Here is a 14,586-nt window from a genome sequence, read left to right as displayed (position 1 = left end):
TAGCTTTCATGTCCTATTACTTTGAAAACTAAAATAAGTATTTAAGGATATTGAGACCTTCTGGCATGCAGTATAAAATAATTCTCATTTCCAAAGATCCTGTTCCATTGAAGACGGGTTGATTCTCGTGATGCCCTGTCTTTTAAAATAATCTAAGCTCTCCAATTATCTTCCCTCCTTCTCCTGAAAGTGTTGACCCTGCCAGGCTACAGTTCTACTCACACCAGCAGTTCCAAAGAAATACACACAAAATGTTACCCTTTGTTGGACATTGCACACCAAACAAGCTGCGCTGGCAGAGATTTTAATGGCACACACACTTTCCAGCAATCAGGAATAGATAAAAAAATAATTGATCTGTATTCGCTCTCTACTTTACAATTCTTCAGTCTAATTAGCATGAAAATGTTAGTTAGAAAATCAAAGCAAAATCTGTTTATCTCATGCCATCCTTCAGATTACCACAATGGTTTGGTTTATTCCAGAATTTAACAGTCATATTAGTCTGATTTAAAACCTAGTTTAGATAGGGATAAATATGGTTTGAAACTATATGTGCCAATCATATAAGTTAAATGGCTTATCCTTGCAAACAATGCATAAAAAAGTTTCATCTGAACGTGTGAAGTGTTCATATATTAATATTATACAATACATCTTCAAGTTCAACACTTTAAAAACAGATGGTATTCTATTTTTCTTGGCCTGCATTAGCTATAATTAATGCCTTAGATTCTTTAAAAAAAATTTCAAATGGAAAAATTCCAGAGAGGTATGCAGACTGCAGTATCTTGATAACTTGAAAGCTGAGATAAAATTCACAATAAATGGCGACTTGGCCTCAGCCAAATGAGAACAGCAGATTATTATTGAAACAGAAAGGATACCTGTAATCTAACAGGTTTAAGGAATTCAGAAAAAGAAGCCACGTGCAGTCCAATATTTGCCACAATTTTCAGTCTTTGAATCACATCTTCTTTGCTCACAGGACCATATATGTTTTAAGTCACAGAAGGAAAAAGTCTCCACTCTACAGTATCTATCACTGGCTTGGCATTATGAATGAAGTAGTGTAATCAAATAGTACAACATAGCAAATACAATAGAGATGTTAGATACAGAGAGTCAATATCTTCCTGTCTCTCCTCTTAGCACATTCCAATACTTAATCAAATTATGAAAGACATAAAAAAACTACCAATAGTGAAAACCTGAAATAAAATTAGACAATGGTGGGAACTCTTAGCAAGTCAGGCAGCATCTGTGGGAATGGGTGCTTTTTTGGCTAAATGTACCCAACATGGTAAATTATAAATACCAACAATTGGCAATTAGCAAGTGTCCTATAAATAATGCACCTGCTATTTGTAGGACACTTGTAGGTATACAGCTATAGCAGTTACAATAAGTAGAATTTAAAACATACTTCAAAAAGTTTTTCTTCAGACAATAATTGAAGATACTAATCATAAAAAATAGTATAGCTTTGTAGAAATATTGTGGAAACACATTGCACTGTGCCAACATGGATATACTGATGGTGGCACAAGGAATTGCAGAGTCGCTAGCAATCTAGATATACTGGATCACTTTTCCAATGTTCGACATATCTGAGATGGTAATGTTGCTGTGATTTATCTTCCTGACATCGGTGGTATTCAGCATCCCATATAAAAAGAAGTAACCTAATTCACTTTCAATGGCCATTTTCATACTCGGAAATAATCTTGTTCCCTATTGACTTTCTATGTTGAAGTCAAAAAGCCCATAACCTTCTTAAAATTAAATAACTGAATGATCAACACTAACATGTATTTAATGGTGAATCATTGAACTTGACTCTAGTGGCTCTAGAAATCGTGGATGCATTGGTGATAATTTTCCAATGTTCTATAGACTCAGGATCAGTTCCTGTGGATTGAGGGTGGCTAATGTTATCCCACTTTTTAAGAAACATTGCGGGATTTGAAATGCCCAGAAAAATACAGGGAATTATAGTAAACTTTGTACAGGGGTTAGCCCCTTTTAATGACATCGGTGCTTTATAAAACCCTGGGGCTGGGGAGAGATGCTGGGTTGAGAGAGTCAAAACTATATAAAACTATGAAAAAACTAATAGCCTTTTGCGACATTTGGATAGCAGTATTTACTAGACTGATCATCGTCGATTGGAACAGCCTAGAAAAATCGTTTTAAAACCCGCATGGCGCCAAAATTTACGAAGGGGATATCAGCGATGATTCAGGTAGGTTTTGACTAACTGCAATGATGAATTAGCCGCACATTTGAGATAGTAACTAGTCCGAAAATGGATTTACAAGGGAAGAGCTTGACTAGTGGATGTATTGTACCTGGAACTTTCAGAAAGCATTTGATAAGGTTCCACATAGGAGATTAGTGGGCAAAATTAGGGCACATGGTATTGGGGGTAGAGTGCTGACATGGATAGAAAATTGGTTGGCAGACAGGAAACAAAGAGTAGGGATCAACGGGTCCCTTTCAGAATGGCAGGCAGTGACTAGTGGGGTACAGCGAGGCTTGGTGCTGGGACCGCTGCTATTTTTCAATATACATCAATGATTTGGATGAAGGGATTCAAAGTAACATTGGAAAATTTGCATTTGATACAAAGCTGGGTGGCAGTGTGAACTGTGAGGACGATGCTATGAGAATGCAGGATGACTTGGACAGGTTGGAGGAGTGGGCGGATGCATGGCAGATGAAGATTAATGTGGATAAATGCGAGGTTATCCACTTTGGTATAAAAAACAAGAAGGCAGATTCCTATCTAAATGGCGTCAAGTTGGGAAAAGGAGAGGTACAACGGGATCTGGGTTATCCTTGTTCATCAGTCTATGAAAGTAAGCATGCAGGTAAAGCAGGCAGTGAAGAAAGCGAATGGCATGTTGGCCTTTATAACAAGAGGAGTCGAGTATATGAGCAGAGGTAATTCTGCAGTTGTACAGGGCCCTAGTGAGACCACGTCTGGAGTATTGTGTGCCGTTTTGGTCCCCTAATTTGAGGAAGAAAATTCTTGCTATTGAGGGAGTGCAGCGTAGGTTTACAAGGTTAATTCCCAGGATGGCGGGACTGTCATATGCTGAGAGAATGGAGCGGCTGGGTTTGTACACTCTGGAGTTTAGAAGGATGACAGGATATCTTATTGAAACATATAAGATTGTTAAGGGTTTGGACATGCTAGAGGCAGGAAACATGTTCCCGATGTTGGGGGAGTCCAGAAACAGGGGCCAGAGTTTAAGAATAAGGGTAAGCCATTTAGAATGGAGACGAGGAAACACTTTTTCTCACAGAGAATGGTGAATCTGTGGAATTCTCTGCCGCAGAGGGTGGTGGAGGCAGGTTCTCTGGATGCTTTCAAGAGAGAGCTAGATAGGGCTCTTAAAAATAGCGGAGTCAGGGGATATGGCAAGAAGGCAAGAACGGGATATAGATTGGGGATGATCAGCCATGATCACATCAAATGTTATGACCAAGGAATAGGGGACGTTTTTGGGTCGAGACACTTCTTCAGACTTCTGAAGTGCATCAATCTTTATGAATGGTTTTAGATATTCTATGGACATGAAATGTATTATATAAATGCAAGTTTTTACAAGCATTGAAGCCATATTTTGCTGGCTCGAAGGGCCAAATGGCCTACTCCTGCAACTATTGTCTATTGACTTTTCTTAACTATCAGTTGATGCCACATAACGGAGTGTCATTAAACCTCACCTTGCAAACAATTTTAAATTGCTATTTTAACGGTTAGCAAGTATTTAAAACATTTCTTGGGCATCAACCTATGTTCAGTGTTAGCTTTTTCTTTTGAAGCATGTGTTCAAGTTCCATTTATTACTGTGAAGATGGCAGATAATATAGGCTGAAACTTGAAAACAGCACCAAGGTCACGTTGCATTTTTGGAGGTATTGTCTTTCTGACGACACTAAACTGAGAAAGACATAAAAGGTCCTGGGGGTCTTATTTGGAGAAATGTAGGGGATTTATTTCTGATTTCCAGGCCAACATTTTATCCCTTAAGCAACATCACTGAAACAGATTATATGGTCATTTATCACATTACGGCATGTGAGATCTGCTGCAGGCAAATTAGCTGCTGTATTTCCCTAACTTATAACAGTGACTACACTTCTGAAGTATTTAGGAAAGAACTGCAGATGCTGGAAACATCGAAGGTAGACAAAAATGCTGGAGAAACTTAGCGGGTGAGGCAGCACCTATGGAGCGAATGAATAGGTGACGTTTCGGGTCGAGACCCTTCTTCAGACTTCTGAAGTACATCATTCTTTATGTATGGTTTTAGATATTCTAAGGACATGAAAGGTACTATATAAATGCAAGTTTTTACAAGCATTGAAGCCATATTTTGTTTGGTTAGATTACATTTTAGCAATAGTGCATCATTAAGTATTGAAATAAGATAAACGTAAGTATTAGCATGCTTGTTCAGCTGTACCAGATATGAAAAAACACTCATTAAATGCTCAGTGGAGTAATTGTTACTTATTGTACTGCATTTCCAAAATGTTGTCTCATTGTCAAGAATACCACATTGCGCAAGATAAACAGCTGATGGAATTCAGCAGTTCACCTAGCATCTGTAGAAGGCTATTGACAGTCGGCATTTTTGGTTAAAACCTTCATCTAGACTCGCATGTCTGGAAGGTCAATATTTCTGCACGCGACCAAAACACAACTGTTCATTTTCCTCCACAGTTGTTGCCTGACTCTCTGAAATCTTCCATCAGTTTGCTTTTGCACCAGATTTCAAAATTTGCAGTATCTTACATCTCCATACTATCATTGTTTGTATATAGAAAATAGGATGAAGTTCTCACTGATTCAATAATTCAATGATACATTATTGTCACATGTACGTAGATATAGTGAAATTCTTCGTGTTGCATACAACCCGGTAATATCATACATTGCAGAGTTTTGGATGCAGCCTATTCCATCATAGAAACCAGCCTTTCCTCCTAAATAACTCCATCAACATTTCACGCTGCTTCGTGACATCAACCAATATAATCAAGGACAACTCATGTCCTTTCCTCTCTGGTTAAGCATAAGACACAAAAGTTTTAAAGCACTTATAACCTGATTCAAGAACAGCTTCTTCCCTGCTGTAATCAGACTCTTGAATCACCTTGTGTGGCCAGATGCATGGCAGATCAAGTTTAATGTGGATAAATGTGAGGTTATCCACTTTGGTATCAAAAACAGGAAGGCAGATTACTATCTAACTGGCGTCAATTTGGGAAAAGAGGAAGTACAACGGGATCTGGGGGTCCTTGTCCATCAGTCTATGAAAGTAAGCATGCAGGTACAGCAGGCAGTGAAGAAAGCGAATGGCATGTTGGCCTTTATAACAAGAGGAGTTGAGTATAGGAGCAAAGAGATCCTTCTGCAGTTGTACTGAGCCCTAATGAGACCACATCTGGAGTATTGTGGTCTCACTCAGAGGGCGGTGGAGACCAGTTCTCTGGATACTTTCAAGAGAGAGCTAGATAGGGCTCTTAAAGATAACGGAGTCAGGGGATATGGGGAGAAGGCAGGAAAGGGTACTGATTGGGGATGATCAGTCATGATCACATTGAATGGCGGTGCTGGCTCGAAGGGCCAAATGACCTACTCCTGCACCTATTGTCTATTGTCTACCTTCTAAAGACATATTCCCAAACTCCCAATCACACTCATTGCAGCCCTTGCACTATTTAATCTGCACATTCTCTGTTGTTGTAACACTATATTCTGTACTATGTTTCCTTCTCTTTTGCACTACCCATTTTATTCGTATGGTTTGATCGTACTCGCATATGTTATGTTTTGCCTGGGTAGCTCACAAAACAAAGTTTATCTCTATAGCTTGTGCACATGACGATATAAACCAAAGTCGTAGGAATACCAGTAATGCAGCTGAAGGCCATCCTGCATCGACTATCCTGTATCTTCTATTTCTTAGTAAAACAGTCCTTTAATTCCTATTGTCATATCCATTACAATATAATTTGTTTACTTTGATGATCTATACAATCGGTTATCTAGACTTTGATGTTCATGATCACATCAGAATAACATGTAATATGTATGTTATAATCTTTCAAATATTTATGAAATTTATGCTATTCAGCTTTGGGAGAAGGCAGAAACAAATATCTACATAAATATCTGCCTTTTTAGAAACAATAAGAAACTAATTTCAAAAGATATATTATAATAATCTCACAATACAAAAATAGAAATACCACATTGTTTTGAAAAAAAAGTAGCAGATCAACAACATAATGCATGTAATAATTTGATGAAGGAACATACATATGGTATTGTTCAGTTGCACACTGATTTCTTAAGCAATTACTTCCAACATATTATGAATAACAGAGGATATTGTAGAACTATACATTAACCATCCCCACTAATGGGCACAAGGTCTATTGACAGTAGATGTCAGAGTAAAGTGCTATTGATTGTTGTTCTTCATGAATATGACAAAATCTATTAATCTGAACTGAAGAAATAATGGCTGCAGTTTTCTCAAGTGCAATGTCATTGTCTGACTTGACATGCCAAACTCATTGTACTGACTGGGTGGGGAAATATTTGCACATTGTACTCCCAACAACAAATAATGTTCTTCCAGGAAAAATGTCCAACTCTGCCAGATGCCAATAAGAGCTGCTTTCAAGGAAGTTTCACAGACATTGATTTATGACAAAGAAAATAGGCTACTTTGGTACAATACAAACATTTTCATGGCAACATGGGGAACATAAATGTTTATCATCATTTAACATTTCAGAAAGTAGCATTCTGTTAAATTACAAGAATACGATTTTGTTTTGAAAAATTCTATTATTGCCAAATAATGACATAAATTGTATTGCTTGGGGGGTTGAGGCATATTTGTCCCTGCAGCAGGTGGACATGGTTTTAATTTGTGAGCCATGTTTGCCATATATATGCTTAAAACCCATCTCTTCTCCGTGGCCTTTGATACCCAGTAAGATGTCGACTTTGTTTATTTACTTGATCTAATTTCTTATTTTTTGATTGCTTTTATTCCGTGGCTATTATTTTTACTCATGTTTTATGTGTTTTAATTTATTGTTGTATTTCATATGTAATTTTTGCGCCTCATGTGAGCTGTTATGGTGTCTGTTTATGATGTCTTGTTTATTCTTCTGTACAGCACTTTGGTCAACATTGGCTGTTTTAAAGTGCTTAACAAATAAAGTTGGATTGGATTGGATTGGATTTTCCCATTACCCTGCAATAAGGTCAAGTAACTTCAGGGGTTTGTACCTGCTAAAATTGTCCAGACCTCTATCAATATTATGCATTCTTTCTTAAAAGGGAAGTAGCTATATAATGCAGTAACATCTGGAAGTCCTTGTGCCTCTGACATGTTAGACAGCAGCATCGACAGTGCGGCTATGAAACAAACACCTTATTTTACCAACAGGACCTCAAAGTCACGATGGAAGTGGTCAACATGCACAGGAAGGTTTTGCTTGAAAAGTAATGTTCCTAGGAGCAGATAATAGAAAGCCATGGACAGGATAAACAGGTGAGCATGAGTTCCTGGTTTCATGGCGACAGGAAGTTTAATGAGCTCACACATGTTCAAAGTCAGTGCAAAAAGCTAGTAATTGTCCCAGTTCACCCACATTGGTGCTATGGCAAACAAAGCACACAAATGTTTCAACTTCAACTGAAAAATAAGGAAATTTGACATGTCTCCAATGACTTTTACCGATTTCTACAGCACAATAGAAAGCATCTTATGAGGATACATCACAACTTGATTGCGCAAGATTGGATGAACATGCAGTGAGTTGTGGATGTATCCCAGTACATCACACAAACCAGTCTCCTCCCCAATCGACTCCATCTGCACTTCACACTTCCTTGGGAATGCAACCAGCATAAACAAGTACCACATATTCCAGTCATTCTGTTCATAAACAAGTACCACTATCACAGTTTTCTCCCTTCTCCCGTTAGGTAAAATATACAAATAATTTAAAAAATGTTTCAGGAACACCTTTCTTCCCTGTTGTTTTCAGACAATTAAACAAACCTCTCATAGGCTTAAGGTGTTTTCCTGATCTCCCAACCTACCTCGGTGTGTCAATTGCACTTTATTATTTTATCTGCACTTTCACTGTTGCTGCAACACTATATTCTGCACACCGTTCATTTTCTCTTTGCATTATTGTTGTAGTGTATGGTTTGATTGGTCTAATTCATGTATGATATGATATGACTGGTTAGCATGCAAAACAAAGTTTCTCAGTTATTCACGGCACAGTGACAATATCAAACCAATATCAAACCCACCTGCTAACAAATGCACTACTCATACAGCCATTCACTTACCAAGCGATCTGCATCATTTTAGAAAGCACTACTAACATGCTTTTCTTTCTCTTCTAGTAGTGCACAAAACTGAAGACTGTATATAATTCAGTGCATGTCGAATGGCCCCGTGCCCATGTAGTTCAGAGCAATCTTCATCTCTACAAACAGAACAGTTCATAACTGGGATAGACAAAAATGCTGGAGAAACTCAGCTGGTGCAGCAGCATCAATGGAGTGAAGGAAATAGGCAACGTTTCGGGCCAAAACCCGTCTTCATACTGGCGCAGGCAAGTCCCGAGAAAGTAAACATGGCTATGGTACCGGGTCTGGGTTAGGATATGGTCGTAGAGTTGGCAGGAAGGGGGAATCACAGAGGGGGGGCAGTGAGAGAGGAGGTTGTGAAACTTTCTTCGGAGAGAGGAGGAGAACTTCTTCAAAGTATGCGTACCTTGAGGAGATTACGCAGTGGAGTAGACAAAGTGTTCAAAACTGGGTATGTGTCTGCAGAAGGTGACTTATCCCCTTAACTGCTGCCCTGATCGACCTCAACAAGAAGATGCTATTTCCTTAAATAGTTTTAATATAAGTCTGTGTCGCAGAAGACACTTAACAGGTTAGCTCCAAGATCACCTCTTCTAGTCCTCTGCCTTTAGATTCCATTGACAGGACATCCTGATCTTCTCCCTTTCCCTCCCAGCCCCCACCAAATTAAGCACCAAATTAAATGCCAACTGCATGGTCTGAGTTTTGAAAAGGAGTCAGTGCAACCATAATAATAGTTGATGAAGTCACCATGAATGAGGGGCAATCTTGTGCTGCCTCTTGTGGTGTCTGATTACTAATATCTGTTGAATTAACCAATTTCCACTTCAAATGAAACTCCCCATCAAACCTGCAGGTAGTTGATGATAAATAGCATGGGTACAAATCATGTTTACATTGTTAAGATCTACATTCCAAAGCCTGATCAGGTCTGCATTTAAGCAGTGCACATGGATTGATGCCACTGATCATGACCTATATGTTCCATATGTAGGCATGTTTAACATTTTAAAACCATCTATCAAAGGTTGTGTTACGCGATATGAGCACAAAAAGTACTTTTATGTATTTAACATCAATTTTATATCAAGCAGCACCTGAAAAAATGAGGTACGTGATAAAAAAATTAAAGGTATTGTCTTATTTTTATAAAGCTATAAAAGATAGCTCAAACTTGAACAAACCATTTGGAGGTTAATGTTTCTCAAAGAATGCCTTAATGAAAAACTGAGTTAGATTCAAATTCTCACAAGAGATATCCTAGAAAAAACCTACAGGGTAAACAGATTGCCGTTTCAAATAGGGTAGTTAAACTTGTAGTTCATGACCCAATTTTGTCAATGTTTTCACACACTGATAACAGATAATAATTAAGTCCATCACTGTCTGATCATTCTATTTTCATTCAATTTGATAGGCTGGAACAAAATGAACTTCCCATTTTGTAAAATGCACTGACGGGTTAGGTGGCTTTTGATTAAAACATCTGTATTTGCTAAATTTTCAGATGAGCATTTGAAATTAACAACCAAATGCCACTCATACTACCTTTCTATATGCTAGGCAGAAAGGAGATTAATCAAACTGACAAGCAACATTATCTATGTTTATTTGTGTAATCTGTCTAGACTAATCCATGATTATACGCAAATGTCACTGAACAACAGGATATCCCTTTAATATCTGCTTTCGTACAGAGCTCATTCTTTACAACCAATGGAAAAATTCAGAAGTGCCAGAAGACTAAAAAAATCTGCAACGGCTGAAACTCAGCCTAGTTGTGCGCCTAATATAGTAACATTTATCAAATGTCAACTTTTCAATTAATTAAGTGCATGATAATAAACTTCATTACTTTGCCCATGAGTGTTAACATTTTATAACGAAAACAGGGTAAGCTGGAAATAATCAACAGGTCAGGCGGTGTCTGCAGAGAGAGAAATAAGTTTAAAGTTTCAAGGCATTGACTATTCATCAGAACTGATGCCTCACACTCAGAATTCAATCAATGTTAACTTTGTTTCTTGGGTTATTTTTAGCATTCCAATCATATTTAGTTTATTAGTTTAGTTTAGTTTATTATTGTCAAGTATAGAGGCACAGTGAAAAGCTTTTTGTTGTGTGCTTTCCAGTCACTGAAAATACGATACATGATTACAATCAGGCTGTCCACAGTGCACAGATACAGGATAAAGGGAGTAATGTTTAGTGCAAGATAAAGTCCAGTAAAGTCCGATTAAATACAGTTTGAAGGTCTCCAATGAGATAGATGGTAGCTCAAGACGTTTCTCTAGTTGGTGATAGGATGGTTCAATTGATTGATAACAGCTAAGAAGAAACTGTCCCTTAATCTGGAGTTATGCCTTTACACACTTTTGTACATTTTGCCAGATGGGAGAGGGGTAAAGAGGTGGGGTGAGGCTCGTCCTTGATTATGCTGAAGGTCTTACCGAGGTAGCTTGAAGTATAAATGGAGTCAATAGAATGGACTTTTCCAATTTCTAGCATCTGATCTTTTCAATTAATATGCAGTTTTTAATATTTCAATTAATGTCTACATTTTCACCTCTGCTCTGACTGTACACCATCTATTCACAATGTTATAAAGCCAAGTTATATTTAATAATGTTATAGATATAGATATAATATAAAGAGCAAAGCTGCAAATTGATTCAGTATTACAAGTTTATAAAAATAGTGGGAACACCATGCATTATTTAATCTTTTGCTGCATGTTCTTATAATGAATGAAACGTAGAAGGATACATTTCAGAATCTCAGTAAATATCAAATGGTTTACAATGAATAAAGAACTCTTTCATGTTCTTGTCCAAGAAAAAATAGCAGGAAATTTGTCTCTGCAAAGTCAAAGCAACAGCAATGAGGTCAAAGAACAGTTAATGTGTTTTAATGGGGTTGGCTGAGGACAATGAGAACTCTCTGGTTGACCCTTGAAAAATATTATGGACTTTTTATCATTCATTTCTGAGCATAGAAGGCTGCATCCCTAAGTGGATCTAACACACACAGTCTTCTGAGTCTGTGGTGAGAAGGGCCGAATGGCCTACTCCTGCACCTATCGTCTAATGTCTATTGAGAATACTTAGGCTAACCAAATAAAATGTTGTATGAAGTTTGTATTTTTGTTGCCCAACTTTGCAACTGGGTTTTTGTGTCCACTTCTTTCATAAATAACAACAGAAATTTTCATTATGTGGTCAAAAAGTTATTATGAGGATTGAAGGTCAATAATGGATACTCATGTAACACATCCAAAGGTGAATTCCAATTACTTTTTATTCCACTAACTCATTGCTTTCAAGGAAAGTAAAACGAGAATTGATGTTCTAAAAACATGAGCTAAAAACAACAAATTTATCAGCACAAAATTCTGCAGTTTTGAGTCATTCACTTGTCCATGAGGATCATTTCCCAAAAAAGGAAAAAATATGATTATACATATTCTGAGAATACTCAGTGACTATATATTTTTTCCATTCCCAAAGGGTTCTCCACTTCTCAGGAGAACCAACTAATTTCCAAATAATTAGACCAAGAAATATATCTACTGTATTGTATGTACTGAATGATGTAAACTACTTTACATACAAAATTCATCATTCCTTTATTCAATCTTATTTATACATTGTAAGCTTAAGCCTAAAAAAATATATTAAATGACTAATCTAGAAAAGTTAGAAGCTATATTCCCCTAAACATTCTGGCAAACAGAATAGATTTGAATATTCAAGGATATAGTACATTTAGCTTAAACCTGCAACCTAAAATAGGTCTTGTCAGCATACCAGTTACAATAAATGTGTACCTTGTGCACAAAACTTGCAATTACATTTAAGTCTGAAGAAGGGTCCTAGCCTGAAATGTCACCTGTCACGTTCTCCAGAGATGCTGAGTTACTCCAACACTATGTGTCATTTTGCAGTTTAATTCCCTGCGCTTTTTATATCCAGTCTCTTAAAGATACTCTGTGTATTTTCATAAGTTAGTAACATTGCCACTCTGTTTGGTCTCAGATTAGTTTGCAGGAATCATAGATCAATCATGTCCCATGTTTGTCTCAGGCAATGGACCTGGTCTATAAAGGTGAGGTCTGCTGCCTAAATCGGTTTCAAGTTGTGATAGCGGGCTATAGAATATACCGAGGAGATCCATGGCAGTGATTCAGGAATCATAAATGTCAGTACAGCGTATAAGGGAATATATGGGTGGCACAGCAGCAGAGTTGCTGCCTTACAGCCCTTGCTGCACCGGAGACCTGGGTTCGATCCCGTGTACGGGTGCTGTCTGTATGAAGTTTGTACGTTCCACCCCTGACTGCAAGGGTTTTCTCTGAGACCTTCGGTTTTCTCCTACACTCCAAGACGTACAGGTTTGTAGGTTAATTGGCTTGGTATAAGTGTAAATTGTCCCTGCTGTGTGTAGGATAGTGTAAATATGCGGGGATCGCTGGTCGGGATGGACTAGGTGGGCCTAAGGCCCTGTTTCCGTGGTGTATCTCTAAACAAAACTAAACTAGCTAATTACGCTTAGAAAATTGAGTCTCAGATGAAGCCCATCTAGCTTTTGAGCAATCAAGTCCCTGATTCAAAGTGCACAATTGTCTCCAACATCTTACTCCAGTCTGAACTTAAATAGTTATAAAATTATTATTTTAGCCTTCTCATCAATCACACATCAGGAAATATTGCTCATGGGTTTGCAGAATAAATGTTTGGATTAGTTATTAGTTCAAGAATTCTCTTTATTTAGGTAGGTACGTCTCATGTTTTTTTTTTGATATATGCAAACAGCCGTGATTTAGTTCCCACAATCATGCTGGACTGCTGAGTTCTTTAATTTTAACTCCAGATGAAATAAAAATATTTCAACCAATGTTCGAACCAATAGAGAATTACTTTTTCCAAATATTTTTAATGCAAAGGGCAAAAATCTATCGTTAACAGAAATATATGTCTAAAATGCACTAATAATTCTAGATTATTGCATGAGTTCATACAAGTATGCATTAGTTCTTGAAAAACTGGGCTTTCCAGCATCTTTTCCACCAAATATGGCAAGTCTCCCTGAAGGCTTTTGTTGTTTGTTCTGCCTATTGATTTTGGCATCCAGTGATTCAAAGTGACAAATATGAGAATGTCTGAGGACAGATTGGTTTGGGCTTATTTTCACACTTTAAAAGGGTATGGGCTTCATGTGACTTTTTTCCTCACGGTATATATTTTTTGTTCAGTAAGATGGTACCCACAGTAGGAAATGGTGCTAAAAAGAAACCTAATTGAAATGCATCTCAGTAATAATGTCATCTTTGGAAATTATTCTGTTCAGTGGAATCCAGATGTCATGGCAAATGGTGAAACGGCAAATGCCCAGCGTAGTGGTGAAAATGCTGGCCAACATTTCACATTGGTGCTAAAATGAGCCAGATCAGTTTTTTGATATTTTAACCTCAGTTCCAAGTGTCAGCAGCTTTCAATGCAATAAAGGCCAACTAGTTAGCATGCATGCACAGATACACAAACATACACAGACGCACATAGATACACACACCCACATCCACGCACACACACACAATCTGAAGAAGAAAACTGTGTGGGGTGTGGAAACTATTAGTATTAGAGTCAGCAAATTCAGGAGCTGGGAAGTCAGCAGGAGGCAAATATGACAAATGGAACAGCAACAAAGCGAGAAAGAAAATGGTTTGATCCAGGACTGTGTAGTAGGTGAAGAACCATGCTGAATGAAATAGTAATATCCAGGGGAACAAGAGATGACCTATGAAGTAAAGTAATGAAGTTCTGACATAAGTAGAAGAGAGCAAAGTCTCTGCATCTTAGATTTTCTGTGAAGTGGAATTAAAATTTCAGAGCTCATCCAGTTAAACGCAGAGGCCTAGTGAGGCTGAAAGAGGGAGGATGGATAAGAAATTAATATAAATAATACAGGATACATAATTAGGTCAGAAAGCTGTTGTTCATACATGATATTTGCCATATTACCAATAAGTTTGTTGCGCAAAAGTTCCTCCAAATTATTTTAAGCTATTCCGGTAATTGGACTTCTGAAGAACTTTATAGCCTGCATTGCATCTGAGGATGACTGGATAATATGAAAAACACATTATAAACATTTTTTAAAAT

The 14,586-nt window shown here is 37.6% G+C and overlaps 1 protein-coding gene across 1 annotated transcript in view; it reads right to left on the bottom strand.

The window, feature by feature from the left end:
• Positions 1–14,586, bottom strand: part of LOC129699053 (rho GTPase-activating protein 15-like) — a 688,053-nt gene that overhangs the window by 261,288 nt on the left and 412,179 nt on the right. The window lies entirely within an intron of this gene.

The sequence above is a fragment of the Leucoraja erinacea genome, chromosome 7 (assembly GCF_028641065.1).
Source record: "Leucoraja erinacea ecotype New England chromosome 7, Leri_hhj_1, whole genome shotgun sequence".
NCBI classification, from domain to species: Eukaryota; Metazoa; Chordata; class Chondrichthyes; order Rajiformes; family Rajidae; genus Leucoraja; species Leucoraja erinaceus.
This window is presented reverse-complemented; position numbering and strand designations above follow the sequence as displayed.